The following is a 20,148-nucleotide window of genomic DNA, read 5'->3' as shown; positions in this document are numbered from 1 at the left end:
CCATCCTTCTCTCCTCCTTTAAGACACTCCTTAAAGTTATTAAAAACATTGGTCAATCTTTTTTGCCGCCTGGCCTAATGTCTCCTTACATTGCCCAGTGCCAAATGTTACAGTCCACTGTATTTTCAGCATGGAAACAGGCCACTTCAGCCCCACTGAATTTATACCATTGTTCACCTTCCATATGAGTCTTCTCCCACCCTCCTTCAGCTCACCCATTCAACATAAACTTCGAGTCCTTTCTTCCTCCTGTGTTTATCTAGCCTCCCCTGGATAATTGTTCATGTGAAGCGCTTTGGACGCATAGTTACTGTTGCAATGTAAGAAGATCATGAGCCAATTTGCACACAGCAAGGTGTCACAAACAGCAGTGAGAAAATGACTGGATAATCTGTTTTAATGATGTGGCTGGAAGGTTAAATATTGACCCCGGAACACCAGGGAGAAACCACTCAGTAAGACACTCAGACCAGATTTAGAGTTTTGATTGTCAAGGGCTATGGATGACAGGCTGGAAAGTGGAGTTAAAACCGTGATCTCATTGAATGGTGGATCAGGCTCGATGGGCCGAATAGCCTACTAGTGCTCCTGTTTCTTCTGATCTTATAAAGGCACTATATAAAGGCAAGTTGCTGCTGTTGTTTTGAAAGGAGCAATTTCACAGGAGCTGAACTCACCCTTTATGCTTGCTGTCACTATAAGGCTGGCACACTTTGATCAACTGAAGAGAGAGTTATATCTTTCCAAGGACCTCTTAGTCAGATACAAGTGTGGACTTCAACTTTCCAACTTGCCTTGGATGCTTTTAAACCCTCAGCAGGGCAAGTGCTTGGACTGAGGCGGGTATTTTGTCACCTGCCGAGAACCTGCAATTTCTCCACCTCCAAGACTTTTTGTGTAAAATGGCGGCCACAAAGAGCAGCTAACGGTGCCCCATGTGGCAAGTTTGAGAATCTGTGGAATGTCATTCTGTGTCAAACCATTAACATCTCCCCTCAATTTTCATGGTTACCGACTCCTACAGAATCTCAACATGAACAGGCCCACTGCTATTCTCTCCCGCAGGCATTGATTCTTGCTGGAGTACAGTTCTGCACCAGGATTCATCCCCACTCACCCACCCACCATCCCCCAACCCTTCTTGCCTGATGCGAGTCGCTGGACAATGGATAGTGGGGGGGGGGCGGGGGGGGGGGGGGGGGGGGGGGGGGGGGGGGGGTGGCTATTCAACCACAGGGGACATCACTGCCAACCCCAATTCTGCTCCACTCCATGTTCACTTTCCAGGCGTCATTGGGTATTAATTAGAAATAGATAAAGACATTAAATCAAGGCCCTGTCTGTTCTCTTGAGTGGACATAAAACATCCCCATGGCACTATTTTGAAAAAGAGCAGGGGGGGTTAACCCCAGTGTCCTGGGCCATGTTAATCAATATTATTAAAGGTGTATTTATTGAGCATTTAATTGTATTTAAGTGGTAGGCATTAACTGCAGATTCACTTGCACTCTGAGATATAGGAGCAGACTGAAAGAGTGGTAATTGGTTTTGGAGGTGCATGCTTGTAATGTGTGTTTCTGTAAATTAAAGCTTGTGAAGTGTTTAAGGACTAGGCTACACATCTACCCTCACCACCTGGCTACCTGGAGAGTAACAAATATCCCAATAAAATCCCTATCTAATCAATATCACATTGCTGTTTGTGGGAACTTACTGTGCACAAATTGGTGCATTTTCTTCCATTGCAACACTATCAACACTTTCAAAAGTACTTTATTGGCTGTAAAGCACTTTGGGATGTCCTGAGGTTATGAAAGGTGTTATATATAAATGTAAGTATTTCTCTTGCAGGCTGGCTGATGTTTTCCCCCTTCCTAACATTGGGCAATGACACTGAGCAACTTGGAGCTGAGCTGTGGGATTAAGGAGGTGCTTCTTGGTTTGCTCTGTTAGCTTATCTCAGCCCGGGAGGCAACAGGGGCCCTACAATGTTATGTCAGCCCTGGGCTAGTCAGAAAGCAATATTGAGCCAGAGTTGCTACTCCTGAGTGAATAGGGTAAACACAGGATCACGCCCATCAGTACTGACTCACTATCCCCTACTGATACTGGCTACCTCATTTCAAACATCAATAGCAACAGTAACTTATATTTATATAGTGCCTTTAATGTAATGAAATGTCACCAAGCCACATAAAGACATATTAGGTAAGATGACCAAAAGCTTGATCAAAGCAGAAGGTTGTAAGAATTGTCTTAAAGAAGGCAAGTAGGGTAAAAAGGCAAAGAGGATTGTAGGGAGAGAATTCCAGAGCTTAGGGCCTTGGTAACTGAAGGCATGGTCGCCAATGGTGGAATGCACAAGAGGCCAGAATTAGGGGAGTACAGGTACCTTGAAGGGTTGAGTTGCTGAAAGAGGTTCCAAGGATAGGGAGGGTGTGAGGCCATGGAAGGATTTGAAAACAAGGATGAGAATTTTAACATTAAGGCATTGCTCTACTGGTCTAATGTAGGTCAGTGAGCATGGGAGTAATAAGGAAATGGGACTTGCTATGATTTAAGACATGGGCAGCATAGTTTTGGATGAATGCGGGAGCCTGGCTGACATACTGAAGAGTGGTCAGTGCCCTTGGAGCCAGATGCCAGCATCTTCAGCAGAAGAAGGGAGTAGAGTCAAGATGGAAGGAAATTTCTTGATAAAGTAGAGTGGATGGCATACAAAAGGAGAGAGCGGAGAGACAGCGGTAGAAAAAGTATGGGATAAAGAGAGAGAGGGTAGGGTATTAGAGGAGAGAAACCACTGCCCCATTCTCCCGTCAGGTACAACACAGGTTAGATATACAGTAAATCTCCCTCTATATTGTGTCATTAAGTATTTCCAGAATAGGACTGGTGAGTTGTAGAGTAAAAGCCCCTCTCCCATAATAAACTCACCAGCCATGCTGCCTCCAAATGGGGCTCTTGCTTGAATGTTATCCCTATGATGACATGTATTATGGGGTTAAGTTTAAGTCCCTTTGATGGCTGGTCTGGTGCAGTGAATTCCTCTAGCTGCCTTTGTTGCCAGGTCTGATGCTACCATTTTGTTTGCAGCTAGTTCTGTTTTTTAACAGTTATTCCACATTTTAGTGCTGAGCCACCTTTATCTTGGTTTCATGACAGTAGCCAAAAATAAAACAGAAATGTTCCCTTCTTTCTTTGTGCAGTATTTATTACTCCTGGGCTTCGGTATTTGCTGAGCTAGAAATACATCTCACAACGCTGAAGTCTAAACGATAGGAGTGACTTTAAATTACCCTGGCTGGTTCCATCAGCGCCTTAAGATAGAGAGACTGTAGGTAGTGGGATCATGTACATTTATACAGATGTGCTTAAGGGGAAGCTGGAAGCATACATGAGGGAGAAAAAATAGGAAAAGCTGATACGATGAGATATGTTTGTAAGGCCGGGGAAGCAGTTATAGTTCGATGTTGAGGTTAACAGTCCTATCACTGGTTTCAGCTGATGTAATGCGAAGGTTTACGATGCCACCAGGAATGGATACCTCAGGCCAGGAGTTCAGTATATGGGCGTGGTCTGACTTGGAGGGCCACAGTCACAAGTTGAGCTGTTCCTCTCATTCCACTTGTGGAGCAAGTGACCACATCTTCCCCGACCCGTCCTCAAACAGCTGAGGGTGGTCCAGCTTTTCCACGGAAGGTTGAAACCTGGGGGGTTCACCATTGGGGTCAGTCACCGGGTTGCAGTTGATGATGTTCGCAGTCGGCCAGGAGGTGCATCATCAAGAGGCGGGGCTGTCATCAGCTTGCAGGGACTGTGGGATTTCAAACGGGCGCACGGGATTTTATTTGAGCTCCTGCGTCAGTGGAGGTTCATCGTTAGCTGTTGGCCGATGATGTTCTTTGGGCAGGATGTTTTCCATGTGGACATGGTTCTATGTGTGCTAGCATGGGAATGCTGCCCAGGAAGGGAGGCAGAACCTTCACATGTTCCTCCTGTTAAAGCAAGTTTTCAAACGTGAAAACTTGTGAATAATGCTGTCAAGAAGGCGACCAAACCTCAGTCACTTGGCTCCCGGTCCAAGCAGGAAAGCCCCACTGGAAAACAGGGTGGGATGAAGTAGAGGGAAAGGAGGATTGTGTGGAGCATAAACACTAGTATGGACCAATTGGGCCAAATGGCTGTTTCTCTGCTGTGAACATTGTGTCACTCTAGTCGTTCCCCTCTAGTGTAAATAAGAGCCCGTGGGGCTTCACAGGCAGATAATTGGGGTTGAATTGAATTGGAGAGTAACCAAAGGGCATGTTCAAGAGATGGATTTGACAAGGCTCTTAAAGGGGTGAGAGAGACGGAGAGGTTTGGGTCAGAGTTAGGGTTCAGGTTAGGATGGAGATTCTCCTTCCCCATGGGCACCACTCATTATTTCAGAAACAAAGACCACGGGGATGGTGAAAGCCTGGTGGGATCCCACGATGTGTAAACAGGTGTCCCTGATTTAGTGGAACAAGATAGGAGGTGATACAGGCAACTTTTCATTGAGGGAGAAGAGACAGATTTTGATAGTAACTGTGCTTTTGTCTTGTAAACTTAGTGCTAATAGTGCAGGATTGCTGAAGTGCCTTACGTCAGATATGACTCCTGGCCAACCTAACACACCATGTTGACAAGTCCTGATATTGCTGCCACTACCAATTCACTATACAAGTGATGGAATGTTGGGCAGAATGACTACTTGGCTGTTATTTAAGGGTTAAATGTTGACTGATTTATTTTGAGTCAGTTGAGCAGCTTCTACTGTTTATTCTATATTGGAACCTATGCTGATATTTAGAGGCAGCCTATATACACATCAATACGGTAGCATCCTGTAGACAAAGCCATTGATAGACAGATTAGTATAGAAAGTTGTGTGCTGTAGATAAGTAGATACACATAGCACAGACCAGTTAGAAGTTAACTCTATATGTGTATCTGGCACTGTTGTAGGCTTATGTAGGTCAGATGTAACATCACATGATTGGGTACATTGGGTATGTTGTGTGCAGATAACAGCACGGGACAAATGGTACCAGGATTAAAAGAGCTGCTATTTACTCCAAGCTCTACAGAGTGCTCACAACGCATTGCAAAAAAAAGGAGCAATATAATGTTTTTCACAACCTCAGGGCCTCCCACAGCGCTTTACTGTGTATAGAAAAAGGCCCTTCGGCCCATCGAGTCTGTGCCGGCCAAACAAGTACCTAACTATTCTAATCCCATTTTCCAGCACTAGGCCCATAGCCTTGTATGCCATGGCATCGCAAGTGCACATCCAAATACTTCTTAAATGTTATGAGGGTTTCTACCTCTACCATCCTTTCAGGCAGTGAGTTCCAGATTCCCACCGCCCTCTGGGTGAAAAAATTCTTCCTCACATCCCCTCTAAACCTCCTGCCCCTTACCTTAAATCTATAACCCTTGGTTATTGATCCCTCCACCAAGGGGAAAAGTTCCTTCCTGTTTACCCTATCTATGCCCCTCATAATTTTATACATCTCAATCACGTCCCCCCTCAATCTCCTCTGCTCCACGGAAAATAACCCCAGTCTATCCAATCTCTCCTCATCACTAAAACTCTCCAGCCCAGGCAACATCTTGGATGGTTCATTAAAGCCACAACCCTCTGACTCCCAGAAAGAACCTGCTATCCCACTGAGCCACATCTGACAGCTTCTTGCACAGGACATGTGCCGCTCCTCTATGACACACCTGGCTCTCTGAATGCTGCACTGTCAAATTTTGAAATGTTTGCACTGTGCATGCGCACAGACAGCAAGGGTTAAATGGACAAAACATCGTGAGGTTGAGACAGCTGCTTGCTGCATTCAAACACATGGAGGTGTTGATAACAGTGAAGGGGTTAAAATTTCGGCTGTCATACCTCCTCTGTGATTTGAGCCAGTAAAAGGTGGCATTTTCTGTTGTTTTTCTCCCAAATGATTGAACAGGAGGAATCTCATTACCAAAATGTTAGAACAAAATGAGCTTGTCTCCCTGCAAATGAGTGAGGCTTGACAACAAGAGATAGACACATTTAGATAGACACATTGATACAGGCAGATAATTATATTTATATTGTGTATACATTAATAGCACACACACACACACACGCACACACACACACACACACACAAGCATACAGATACACACACACACACACACACACACACCAGCATACAGATACACACGCACACAAGCATACAGATACACACACACACACACACACACACAAGCATACAGATATACACGCACACAAGCATACAGATACACACACACACACACAAGCATACAGATACACACGCACACAAGCATACAGATACACACACACACACACACAAGCATACAGATACACACGCACACAAGCATACAAATACATACACACACACACACAAGCATACAGATACACACGCACACAAGCATACAGATACACACACACACACACAAGCATACAGATACACACGCACACAGGCATACAGATACATACACACACACACACAAGCATACAGATACACACACACACACACAAAAACAGATACACACACACACACACATACAGATACACACACACACACACACACCAGCATACAGATACACACGCACACAAGCATACAGATACACACACACACACAAGCATACAGATACACACACACACACACACAAGCATACAGATACACACGCACACAAGCATACAAATACATACACACACACACACAAGCATACAGATACACACACACACACACAAGCATACAAATACACACGCACACAAGCATACAGATATATACACACACACACACACAAGCATACAGATACACACACACATACACACAAGCATACAGATACACACGCACACAAGCATACAGATACACACACACACACAAGCATACAGATACACACGCACACAAGCATACAGATACATACACACACACACAAGCATACAGATACACACACACACACACACAAGCATACAGATACACACACACACAAGCATACAGATACACACACACACATACAGATACACACACACACACAAGCATACAGATACACACACACACACACAAGCATACAGATACACACACACAAGCATACAGATACACACGCACACAAGCATACAGATACACACACACACACACACAAGCATACAGATACACATACACACACACACACACATACAGATACACACACTGTTTTGGATACAAAACTGAATTTTGAAGAATGAGCTTTTTGAATACGGTTAATTCTGATACAACAGCTTTTCTGCATCATTCCCAACGCTGCCTGAGGTATCAGTTGACAATGTTTTACTATTTTGGGTCACATTTAATCAGAGAGAACTAGAGAGAATAAAAGACTTAGAGGTGAAGTAGCAAGAAAAGGACAGTTGTTGGGGTCAATTGACACAATTAAGATGGAAATAATCAAGGTGCAGATTGGAGTAAAATAAGATCAAAAATGTTAACTGGGGTTGTATTGAAAAGAAGAAATGTAATAGCTATCTTGTGCAAATTGGAGTGTGGAACTGAATACAGAGGAAGGAAAGCTGATCCACACACCTGTGTACAGGAAGAGATTGTGCAAACACAAATCTGTGAAGAGATTTAGCTGTTGCTGGGCTGCATTGACTGGCAGGCTGGCCTTAGCTAATTAAGTCCTTCCAAAGAAACAAACCTTGTTCAGCTGTTCCAACTCTTTAATTTTCCAGGATATGGCACACGAGTAAAGAACGTGCCAGAGCTCGTGGAACATGATGACTAAACCGCGAGAAACGTCTTTCTCAAACACCTGAGTCGTAAGCAACATAGGAACAGGAGGAGGCCGTTCAGCTCCTTGAGTTTATTCTGCAATTCAATTAGATCATTGCTGATCACTCCATCAACCTGCCTTCGTTCTGAACCTCTTACCGAACAAAAATCTATCAAATTCAGTTTTGGAAATTTCAATTGACCCCCATCCCCAACAGCCCTCTGAGGGGAACCGGGAGTGTACAGGGTTTCCCTTTTTGTGAACAAGTGCTTCCCTACATCACCCCCAAACCACCTAGCTCCAATTTTAAGTGTTATAACAACCGGCCCCCACCCCCTCACTGTACCCCCTCACCCCCCCCAACACCCCAGTTTTAGCCTCCCCCACCCGCAGAAAAAGCAGTTTCTCTCCATCCGCCCAGTCAACTCCTTCAATCATGTTAAGCGTCTCGTTTGGATCAATTCTCAGCATTATATTCTCAAGGGAACACAAGCCTATAGTCTGTGTGACCTTTCCTCGCAATTTAATCCATTTAGCCCCGGTATCATTCTGCTGAATCTGCACTGCACCCTCTCCAAGGACAATATATCCTGGAGAAGCCGACGGAAGAATGTGAATGGGAGGGAGGGAGAGGTGAGTAGAGGAGGGAGAATAAGTGGATGAGAAAGAGTTTGGACAGAAACACAAAGAGAGTTATAATGAGAGAGAAAAAGGTAGGGTGGGGGGTGGGGTGTAGGTGGGAGAGAGAAAGAACTTCAACAGGAAAACAGGCATCAGCAGAGGAAAAGATTCATGACAGCAACACTAAAAACCTGGGGACAATAGGCAATTTAAAATGATATCAGCTTCAAGCACTGTGGGCAATGATGTTGGAGAAAACCAGGAGCTTGCCCCTTTCAAACGGAACGTGAAAGCTATTGATCAGATTGTACAAGGTAAAAGCGGGTAGAAAGAGCACAAGGCACAGAGAGGAAAGAAATAAGAATGAAAAGAGTAGAGAAATCTCAGACCTCAATCCAAAAGAGTTGTCCATCTCTAACTCTCTCCATTGAAAATTGAAAATGGTTATTTTTAATGACTTCTACTTCAAGACAGGCTGTAATCAAAAGAAATGCAATTCAGGGCTGCATATCTTTGACATTGTCATATTTAGACACAAATATCAAAATTAATACTTTCCACATTTTGACCGCCAGTGCTATGGAGTGACAGAGACAGACACCGACAGAAGGTCAGTTAGAGAGACAATAAAAACGGACAGTGACAGAGGGAGAGAGGCAGATCCAGCGCTCACTCTCTGTATGTTTTACCTGTTGCAGAGTAGACCTTTAACACTGCTCCCCACACAGCAATTCCATCCACCAGCCTCGGACGCCAGATGAGGATTAAGCTCCGTTCTGAAGTCTAGTAGGCGATTAATTCTGTTGTGTCGGACTGCACCTGCAGTCTGTCAGCTTCACACTGAGCACACACATTAACATCCATACACACACACACGCCCATAGGCACACACACACACACACACACACACACTGAGCAGCTGATCACTGCTGCCCACTTCAACCTTGAGAACCGTGCAGACGTACAGGAAACACCATAACTAATTATATTATGCAATTCCTGTCCCTGTTGTTGCCTCGGCTCCATCCACGACACACAGAACTAGACGTGCTTGCTGGAGAATGATGCGCCAATCTTTCAAGCCTTCTGTGAGAATCTAACACAATATGGCATGGATTATTCTGGTACAAATAAAACTGGCATCTGGCAAGATGGGAAAGTTAAACAGGACAAGATTGCAAATTAGCTGATGTCTTTTCTTCCTGATATTTGAGATGGCCCTCTCATTGTTGCATCATTAACAGGCTTAATCTTGTAATATTACACTTGTCAATTTTATTTCATCATCCTGTGAAAATCTAATGAAATATATTGATGCAGTAGTGATCTATACAGCATATTATATGCTTGCTATTGTAAGTAATATCGTTTGCTTTTATTTAAGACAGCAGATAATTACTCTGCAATCTTATGTCAGCATGTTATTCTATTTAATACACATTCAATGAAGAGGAAAGAAAGGCTTAGGCCTGAATTTTTCCCGTGTTGGGCGGGCTTGTTGGGAGTGGGCAGGGGAGGTCATGGGACTGACCGCCGCCCGCGATCTGATCCGCAACGCCATTTTACGTGGGTCGGCCCATTGAGACGCACCCAGCGTAATACACGAGCGGTGGCGCTGAGCGTTACCTGTGCGAGCGGGGGGTGGGGGGAGGGGAGGGGGGTGGGGGGGTGGAGGGGGTGGTGGGCGAGGAGGGGGAGTCGGGTCCAGCGCTCTTTCACGTATGCGCGTGGAAGCGCACTTCAATCACCTTGAGGCACGGAAGCAGCCTCGGGGAGATTGAAGCACTTTAGGAAAAAAATAAACAAATGGAATAAAGATTGAACGAAACACGTCCCGTGATGGGAGTGTGTCACATGAGGTGGGGGCGTGTTTTTATTTTTCAGAATTTTAAAAAAAATTTAATCTGTAATCGCTTCAGGAAAACTCACCTCGCTCGTGGATGAGGTTTCCTAAAAAAAACGCAAAGGCCGCTTGGCCTCTTCGCCTGCCCACTGACCGTATGGTCGGACGGGCAGCGTAAATTTGACATTAATTACTTCATTAGGCCTATCAGTTATAGGCCGGCGTGCGGCTGACTCCGGCGTGTGCCTGCCAAACGAAACATCGCGATGACATTGGGACGCACGCCCGACATCATCAGGTGTCATTTTACACGCCGGCGTATTGGGCCCACATCCCCTCCCCACCGCACCCCGACTGTAAAATCCTGGCCTTACATTTATATAGCAACTTCAGGATGTCCCAAAGTGCTTTGCAGCCAATGAAGCACTTTTAGTGTGTGGTCACTGGTGTAATTTAGGAATCACGGCAGCTAGCCTATTCACAGCAAGATCCCGCTAAGAGGAACGTGACAACGACCAGATAATACACGGTTGCCCCATTCCAGAAACTGTCCACCTGCCATTTTACTGTGGAAGGGTCACGAGGACTCGAAATGTCAACTCTTTCCTTCTCCGCCGATGCTGCCAGACCTGCTGAGTTTTCCAGGTAATTCTGTTTTTGTTTTGCCATTTTACTTCCTTCCCCGGTTGAATTTCTGCTAATTTTTTATCAACTTTTTCTCTGATGAATACTCACAGCTCAGCATTGTGTGTGTCATTATAGCACAATTCACCTCACAACAACTTATATAGCATCGTTAACATAATAAAACATTTCGAGGTGCTTCACAAGAGGATTATAAATGTGACATTCAGCCACATAAAGAGACATTAGGTCAGATGAGTAGAAGCTTGGTCAATGAAGTAGGTTTTAAGAAGCGTCTTAAAGGAGGAAAGAGGGGTAGAGAGACGGAGAGGCGTTAGGAGGGTTCTCCAGAGCTTAGGGCCCAAATGACTGAAAGCACCACCATTAAAGGTGGAGCAATAAAAATTGAGGATCTTCAAGTGGCCAGACTGAGTTGTGGGGCTGGAGGAGATTACAGAGATATGGAGGGTGTGAGGCTTTAGGAGGGATTTGGAAACCAGGATGAGAATTTTAAAATCAAGACATGGCTCGACTGGGAGCCATTGTAAGTCAACAAGCACAGGGGTGATAGGGGAATGAGATTTGGTGTGAGTGAAGGCACAGGCAGCTGAGTTTTGGATGCTCTCAAGTTTACAGAGGGTAGAACATGGGGGATCAGCCAGGAGTGCATTGGAATAGTCAAGTCTAGAGGCAATGAAGGCATGAATGAGGGTTTCAGCAGCAGATGAGCTGAGAGGGGGCCCAGTCCGGCGAGGTTATGGAGGTGAAGTGATTGCGCAAATATGAGGTCAGAGGAGAAGCTTGTCTCGGAGGTCAAATGTGACACCAAGACTGCAAACAGACTGACTTAACCCCAGACTGTTGCCAGGAGAGGGATGGAGTTGGTAGCTAGGGAACAGAGTTTGGACTGGGACTGAGAGAAAAAAAAATCGCTTCAGCCTTCCCAATATTTCATTGGAAGATATTTCCGCTCATCCAGCACTGGATATTGGATAAGAAGTCTGACATCATTGTCCTCATTACAATGGCACAAACCCTCATTACACTTCCTATTTCAGTGGGCTTGAACCTTGTTACAATGGGACCTCCATTACACCTGCCATTCTGTTTCCCATTACAGTGTGACAAACCTTCATTACACAGCATTATAACATAGGAAATAGGAGCAGGAGTAGGCCAGGAGAGGGATGGAGTCAGCAGTTAGGGAGCCTACTTCATGCCTGATCTGATTGTGGCCTTAATTCCACTTTCCTGCCAGATCCCCATAATATTTGACCCCTTTATGGATCAAATATCAGCAGCAACTTGTATTTATCCAGCATCTTTGATGCAGTAAAATATCTCAAGGTGCTCCACAGGAGCATTATCAAACCAAATTTGACATTTCCCTTTTTACCTGTCATCATCCTTCCCAATAAAATGAGATGGACCATCATTATATCCCCATTACATAGTGATTGATATTTATCACATCTTTCACAACAATGAGATTGACAGATATTAGATCTTCTCTTACACTGGGGGCCCTAAGTGCCTCTGGGGTACCTTTAAGAAATTCTCACTTTCCATTGGCTGATCCCTGCCAATCCACAAGCCAGCAGTGCAGCTGACCTTCAGCATTGGTTAAGAGCACTTTGTGTTAGATGTACATCTGAATTGGCTGATAATCGAGTTCACCAAGTTGTCACCATGGCAACTTATTCAATCTGGATGTCTGACCTGAATGCATCATGGAGCAGCCTTTGGCTCAATGTTTAGCATTCCCGTCCCTCAGCTGGGAGATTCCCACTCCAAACAGTCCTGGTGACTGGGAACCCGGAGCTCCAGCTCTGAACCTGATGGGGAAGTGGGTGTCCTTTTATTGTTTGGCATAGGAGAGTCCTTGAAAGCCCTCCTGTTTTATGGGATGAACCTCCTCCCATCCCCCCACCCTCCATTAGGTGTTATAAAAGCAACCAGTGAGGCCTCTGCTTTCCAAAAAGATCACTTCAGATCAATCAAGCTCTCACACTACAGCTTGGCAGACTGTTCAGCAGCCTGCAAGCTCTCCCACGACCTTCCCATTATTCTCCCTGAGGGGAGACCATAAAGATAGGTGGTGGGGTTGGCATGACATTGCCATCTGATGGAACTCCTGCTTGACCCTCCTGCGATCTAGAAAGATACACTTGGTAGTGTGCAGTGGCTAATAAGAATATTCCCTGACCATAATCTGGAACAGTCTAGAAGACCCCTTTATTTCCAAACTGATTCCAACTTACCGATGAAGACTTAACCTTTTCTATGGGAAGAGTTGGATCTTCCCTCCCCTTACATAGTTGGTTTGTCAACCATTCCTGATTGCCCTGGAGCCTCCAGGACAATATTGCCAACAACCCCCTAGAGAAAAATCATTTAATTGTTATAAAAATATTGGAGAGGGTTGTAAAAGGGAAGGCAAGTGGAGGATTCTATCAGGAAACATCCAATCAGAGTTAGCAACTCCATCATGTGATGGATGCATGGGGAACATTTAAAATTGCCCATCTGGGGTCAGGTCAGAGGTCACGGGCAGGGTGGGACCATCCCCGCCCTCCCACTGATCTGGCGATAGCAGGATCGCAGCTCTTTGACCTGATGAGTTCCCTCTCAATTCAAATAGCATGGTTGGTGCTCTCCAAGAAGAAGCTGCAGCACTTCAAATCAATCAAAACCCTCCCACGCCTGGCCTCTAGCTGGCACGTCCTTGGCCTTTTCAGGAAAAGCTCTTGTGGCAGGCTGCCAAAGTATGCCTCGAAGACATTGAGACTTAACATCTCACCATTCTGCATCTTCACCAATAGGCATCTGAAGACTTGAGTTACAAACCTTCCAATTATCTTTTAAAAATTATACCCCAGCAGAGGGGTAAACAATCCCTTACCCTGCTCAGGCCAAGAAACAATGCAGCTACAAGTGGTCCCCAAGATATAAATTGCAAATGAACTTTTTATTGGTTATTTGACAAGAGTTGTCAAGCGAAGGATTCACCCATGTATTCATTTCTTTTCAGAATGGCTACTGGGCTCCCAGGACCAAGTGAAGCCCATTTATAACATGTAATGCCCACATGAATGTTTTACTTGGACTCAAAGAAAGGCAATGATTGGTCCTCTTCTTTTCTGGACTACATGACTGTGACTGTATTGTGAAGTTGAACAGGGCACAGTTACACTATGTCATAGAAAGAAGATCACACTTACAGCCTGACATTAATTAGCACCAAGTTTGTAAGTGTACGCATCTCACACTGGCAGAAAGATTAAAACTGCGCACACACATCCTAGATATATCTATTGGGAAATGTAAAAGCGTTTCCCTTAGTGCATGTCATTCTCACCCTGCTTTTCAAAGACATCAGATCTGAAAGTGTCACAGTTGTGGGGTTTCACACCTCAGGACATCAGATGTTTGATGAGTTAGACGTGAATGATAGAGAAGCAGTTTGGTGCACCGAGGAGAAATGAGTAAGCAGCAGAAAGCTGAGGAATCAAACCATTTGGGGTGTATTTGGAATGGTTGCCAATCCTATACTGGTAAATAACAGAAAGTGGGCAATCAAATCACTCTGAAAAATAAAAACAAAAAAACTGCGGATGCTGGAAATCCAAAACAAAAACAGAATTACCTGGAAAAACTCAGCAGGTCTGGCAGCATCGGCGGAGAAGAAAAGAGTTGACGTTTCGAGTCCTCATGACCCTTCGACAGAACTTGAGTTCGAGTCCAGGAAAGAGCTGAAATATAAGCTGGTTTAAGGTGTGTGTGTGGGGGGCGGAGAGCAAACACTAGGAGAGAAATGGAAAGCAATGAAGGTGAACAAGGCAACAGAGAAATCCGGAAATCTTGTCGCAGAGAGGAACAGAACTTCTTCAAGGAGGTAGGCATTTCTTGAAGAGCAGTGGCAGTCAATTAAACACAGAGATAAAAACAAAAAAACTGCGGATGCTGGAAATCCAAAACAAAAACAGAATTACCTGGAAAAACTCAGCAGGTCTGGCAGCATCGGCGGAGAAGAAAAGAGTTGACGTTTCGAGTCATCATGACCCTTCGACAGAACTTGAGTTCGAGTCCAGGAAAGAGCTGAAATATAAGCTGGTTTAAGGTGTGTGTGTGGGGGGCGGAGAGCAAACACTAGGTTTGAGGTGCCATCTTGAAACTTTACACCATTTGAAGATATATTTCCATGTTATGCGATTCCAAAACTTACTTTTCACACTCCGTGTTCTGACATCCAACCTTATGCTGACTCATGGAATGATGGAGGATATGACTCCCAGCATTAGGAGGAGAGGGTAATTTTGACTTCAGTGTAAAATGCACGATATTGAATCAGCCACCCACTTCTTGAGCCCATTGTCTCCGGCCCACAGTTCACTGTGGCTAATTCTTCTGGATGTGTGAGTCATGTGTAGTACGGGTGCAGAAGGGGTGAACTGCCATGCATTATGCAGTGACCCCATCCAGCCCCAAATCAGCTGTTTGCCACAAAACCACATGAGCATCAACTGGAAAGTGTGAGAAGCCTGATTAAAGCACCAATTCTGAATCAAATACTCTTCAGTGGTGCCTATTTCCTGCTCCTGAATCTAGAGTCCTGGAGCATAATAATTCAAAAAGAGCTTTATTAGTGCCAGTGAATGGCGCTCATGGTGTTGGGGGTAATACATGAGCATGGATAGAGGATGGGCTAACATTCAGGGAACGGAGAATTGGGATAAATGAGTGATTTTCAGGTTGGCAAACTGCAACTAGTGAAGTGCCACAGGGACTTCAATGATTTATGATCCATCAGTAACATGGATGAAGGAACCAAGTGTATTGTACCCAAATTTGCTGATGATACAAAGTAGGTAGGAAGCAAGCTGTGGGGAGGACAGAGTCAGCAACGGGATATGGATAGGTTAAGTGACTGGGCGAAAATATGACAGATGGACAATGACGTGGGAACATTAGGTTGTCCACTTTGCAGGAAGAATAGAAAAGCGGAATTGAGAGAGACTGCAGAAAGCCGCAGCACAGAGAGACCTGGATGTCCTTGTACACGAATCACAAAAAGTTAGCATGCAGGTACAACCAGTAATTAGGAAGGAATGTTAGTCTTTATTGCAAGGGGACGGAGTATAAAAGTAGGGAAGGCATGCTACAACTGTACAGGGCATTGGTGAGACCGCACCTGGAGCACGCTGTGCAGTTTTGGTCTCCTTAATTAAAGAAGGACATACTTGCAATGGAGGCAGTTGTGAGAAGGTTCAACAGGCTGATTCCTGGGATGAAGGGGTTTGTCTTATGAGGAACGGTTAGGCAGATTGGGCCTATACTCACTGGCGTTTAGAATAATGAGAGGAGATCTTATTGAAACCCATTAGGTTCTGAGGGGCTACGACAGGGTAAATGCTGAGAGGATGTGTCCCCTAGTGGGGGAATCTAGAACCGGGGGGCACAAGCTTCAGAATAAAGGTCCTCTCATTGAAGGCAGAGATGAGGAGGAATTTTTTTTCTATCTTTTGAATTCTCAATGCCAGGGAGTATGCAGGCTGCATCATTGAATATCTTTAAGGCTGCATTCGATAGATTTTTGCTCTATGAGGGAGTCAAGGATTACAGGGGGGTGGGGGGTGGGGGGGGGCGCGGGTGGGGGTGGTGGCAAGGGAGAGCAGTCAGGAAAGTGGAGTTAAGGCCACAATCAGATCAGCCATGATCTTATTGAATGCAGAGCAGTCCTGATGGGCTGAATGGCCTACTCCTGCTCCTATTTTCTTATGCTTTTAATATCGTGCAGTTGATGTTACCATAGCTCTCTGCTCCCAATGAGGCAGCACCTCAGTGTTTGAAATCAGTTCTCTTTTGAGTTATTCAGAGCTGTGTAACCTCAAACCTCTAGCATGTTATTTTTCTGTTTCCAACTTCACGGTCCACATGTGAGAACAGGCGATTAATGTGCATGGTTTCCATGGCTACACAGTGAATGACACCTATGATTCAGAGATAGATTATGAGCTTAAGAGAGCAGGTCAGAAAGTGTGGAGCACACGATGCCAAGAGGCAGCATGATGGTGTGCTCATTCTGCAATGCCTCAAGGCTAGTTTCAGGTGTGGTAAGTCAGCAATTCTGAGGAACATATGTCAGATAAAAAAAAAATCAAATAAAAAGTACACCTGGTCCCCGGTCGAGTGAAGTTCCAATTCTGTCCTTGTTCTAAATCCTTCCATGGCCTCACCCCTCTCAATTTCTGTAACCTCCTCCAGAGACCTTCTGAGATCCCCGTTCTAACGCTAGCCTTTTGGACACCCCCAATTTCATTGCCCCATCATTAGCATTCAGCTGCCTAGGCCCTAATCTCTTCCCTTCCTAAGTAATTCCCTTCCTAAGCCTCTCCAACTCTTACTCTGCTTTTAAGATGCTCCTTAAAACTTACCTGTTTGACCAGTTCACCTCCACTATTATCTCATAATGTGACTCAGTGTCAAACACTTGTCTGCTGGGGCACCTGTGAAATGTCTTGGGAAGTTTTTACTGTGTTAAAGGCGCTATATAAATGCAATTTCTCGTTGTGTGATGGAAGAACTTGTGTAGTGATTTTTGCCAGTCATAGTGAAGTTGTAGGTTCGTAACTTCAATACCATATGCCAGCCTCACTCAATGCCAACTCTTTCATTGAGTTCCTGCCATGCAGCAGGTATGAAACCTCGTTCCAGCCTGTTGAATAATGGGTCAATGTTGGGCAGAGCTTCCCCTTCCTGCCTCAACTGGGGTCATTTGAAGGCACTTCCATGTAAAATGAGAAGTGGGTGGTGCCAATCTGGTCCGGTCGCTCACCGAGTCTGTGCACTATAGAGAACACTCAGAGGATGCAGAGGATGACACCATTGCAAAACTGTTGACTGGGTTAATGCTTTATCTCAGAAAATATCATTTCTCTCTGCCCGATTGTTCTCTTTGGAAGCCAGACAAATCAATAAAAACACACAATTAAGTTAGTTTTTTTTTCGCATCATCACTGCCGCTGGACATCTTTAGAACTATAGTCTGTGGTGATGATGCTATTCAATTGCACAGGAACTGCACACTTTATCTGCCTTCTTCTGTCCCATCTCTAGCAAAGCTGCTATTCAATTTTCCCCTTTCATGTTGCTAGGCAATTGAAAGAAAACAAGTGAGCTTTTCACTAATAAACGTGGATTCTGTGGTGTCCAGAATTGAGGCCATTCATAAACCGGCAACCTCTAGCTGTCCCTCCACTACCCAATACCAACTGGCTCATTCCGGTCTCTGTACTCCTTCGTAGGCTGGGATTTTCCAGCCCTGTCATGGTGGGACCCACCACAGGAGAGTAGGCAGCCCAGCCAAAAGCCCATTGACTTTCAGCCGGGGCTGGGCAACCCCAGTGGCGGGCGGGCCGGAAATCTCACCATAGGTGTGCTCATTTCACCCATAAAACCTACTAGCTGCTGTTTTGACCCCTTGCCATTCCAACTTCACCTAACATACACCATGTTTACACACGTTAGCAACCCGTCTCTTTCCTTCAGAACGTTCCCTATCTGCTTCAAGGGGTCACTGTTCTCACTCTTCCCCAGAGGAATCCCCCTTTTCAAACCCACGTATTCTTTCTAGTTACAACATTATCTATAACTCCTGTTTTCTTTCAAATGTCTTGGTGTGTGTTGCTGTTTGGAAACTATGGCCTTACCTCACTCTTCATTCCTCCTTTGAGCCCTTCAATCTGGCTCTATCCCACTGGTCAAAATCACAGCAAACTTGGCAATGGTTCTCTGTCTCATTGCCCACTTCCCTCACAAAGCCAAAGTTTACATTTCGGCGAATCCTAAACTCTTTCCATGGCCATATCCCTCTCCTGGGCTTGAACGTTCATCCTTAAGGCGGGTAGAGGGAGTCAACTCAGCCTGCCTCAGGAGAAAGTGCCCGTAATTGGGGGGGGGATCTTCATTGCTGGGGGTTGGCGGGGGGCGGGGGGCGGTGGGTATGGGCTGCAGTCAGGCCAGGAAGAAGTTTGGAGGCAGTCAGAGGGCCTTCCAGGTGCTGAAATGGGCTGCTTGAAAAGCCCGCGTTGGTGCTGTGGGACTTTATCCAGGTTAAAATAAAAACAGAAAAACCCTCCAACCATCACCCTTCACACCCCCTCATCCCCCACACACTCCCCATGCCCTATCCACGCTACCTCATGCCCTCCACACCCACCCCCATAGCCCACCACCCCCCCCCATCCCCGATCCCCCAATTTCGAGCTCTGCACTTCCACCTAACACCTATGGCCTCTCACGCTCACAATGCTAGGTTCTGTATTTCAAGAGCACAGGGACCCGGGGGTTATATGTGCACTAATCATTGAAGGTTGGATAGCAAGTTGAGAAATTGTTTAATAAGGCACATGGGACCCTAGACTTTATAAACTGTTGCATAGAGTACAAAAGCAGGGAAGTTATGGTGAAGCTGTATAAACCGTTGTTTTGACCAAAACCAGAGTCCAACACCAGGCACGACACTTTAGGAGGGAAGTAAAAGTATTAGAGAGGCTGCAATAAAGGTTGAAGAGAATGATTCCAAGGATGAGCAACTTCCGTTGCTTGAATGGATTGGAGAAGTTGGAACTGTTCTCTTTATCAAAGAGAAGGTTGAGAAGAGATTCCACAGAGGGATTCAAAATCATGAGGGGTCCGGATAGAGCAGATAGGGAGAAACTGTTTCCATTGGCGATGGGCTTGAGAACCACAGGGCACAGATTTAAGGTGAATGGTGGAAGAAACGAAGACGACAGGAGGATAAACTTTTTAACGCAGCGAGTGGTTAGGATCTGGAATGCACTGCCTGAGAGTGTGGTGGAGGCAGATTTAATCATGGCTTTCAAAAGGGAACTGGATAATTATCTAAAGACAAAAAATTTGCAGGGTTCTGGGGAAAAGGTTGGGGAGTAGACTAATTGAGTTGCTCTTGCACAGAGCCAGCATGGACGCGACAGAGTGAATGGCCCCCTGCTGTGCTGTAACAATTCTATAATTCTATGAAAAGGGAAAAATCCTATATTGCAGAAATCCCTATAAACTGTAGAAGCAAGGGGAGATTGAGGGAGGTAAGAAGTCAAAGAGTTTTGAGCTTCTGGGAATGAATATGTAGGAATAGAAGGAGTACTTGGATTTATACAATGCCTTTTATAACCTTAGGGGAGACAGAGTGTGCTAATTCTTGATTTCAACTCTGCTAATGAAGTAAAAAGCATGAAGAGCAGTGGACTTTGACCATTGGC

At 45.1% G+C, this 20,148-nt stretch overlaps 1 protein-coding gene across 2 annotated transcripts in view; it reads right to left on the bottom strand.

Annotated features, from left to right (window-relative positions):
* LOC121287213 (neurensin-1-like) overlaps positions 1-9,280 on the bottom strand; it is a 38,202-nt gene extending 28,922 nt beyond the window's left edge. For both annotated transcript variants that reach the window (XM_041204889.1, XM_041204888.1), the window contains exon 1: positions 9,090-9,280. The gene's annotated coding sequence lies outside the window, so the exon portion shown is untranslated. The remainder of the gene's footprint in view (positions 1-9,089) is intronic.
* Between the last annotated feature and the right edge of the window lie 10,868 nt (positions 9,281-20,148).

The sequence above is a fragment of the Carcharodon carcharias genome, chromosome 14 (assembly GCF_017639515.1).
Source record: "Carcharodon carcharias isolate sCarCar2 chromosome 14, sCarCar2.pri, whole genome shotgun sequence".
NCBI lineage: Eukaryota > Metazoa > Chordata > Chondrichthyes > Lamniformes > Lamnidae > Carcharodon > Carcharodon carcharias.
The sequence above is the reverse complement of the archived record's forward strand: the minus strand, read 5'-3'. Positions and strand labels throughout refer to the sequence as shown.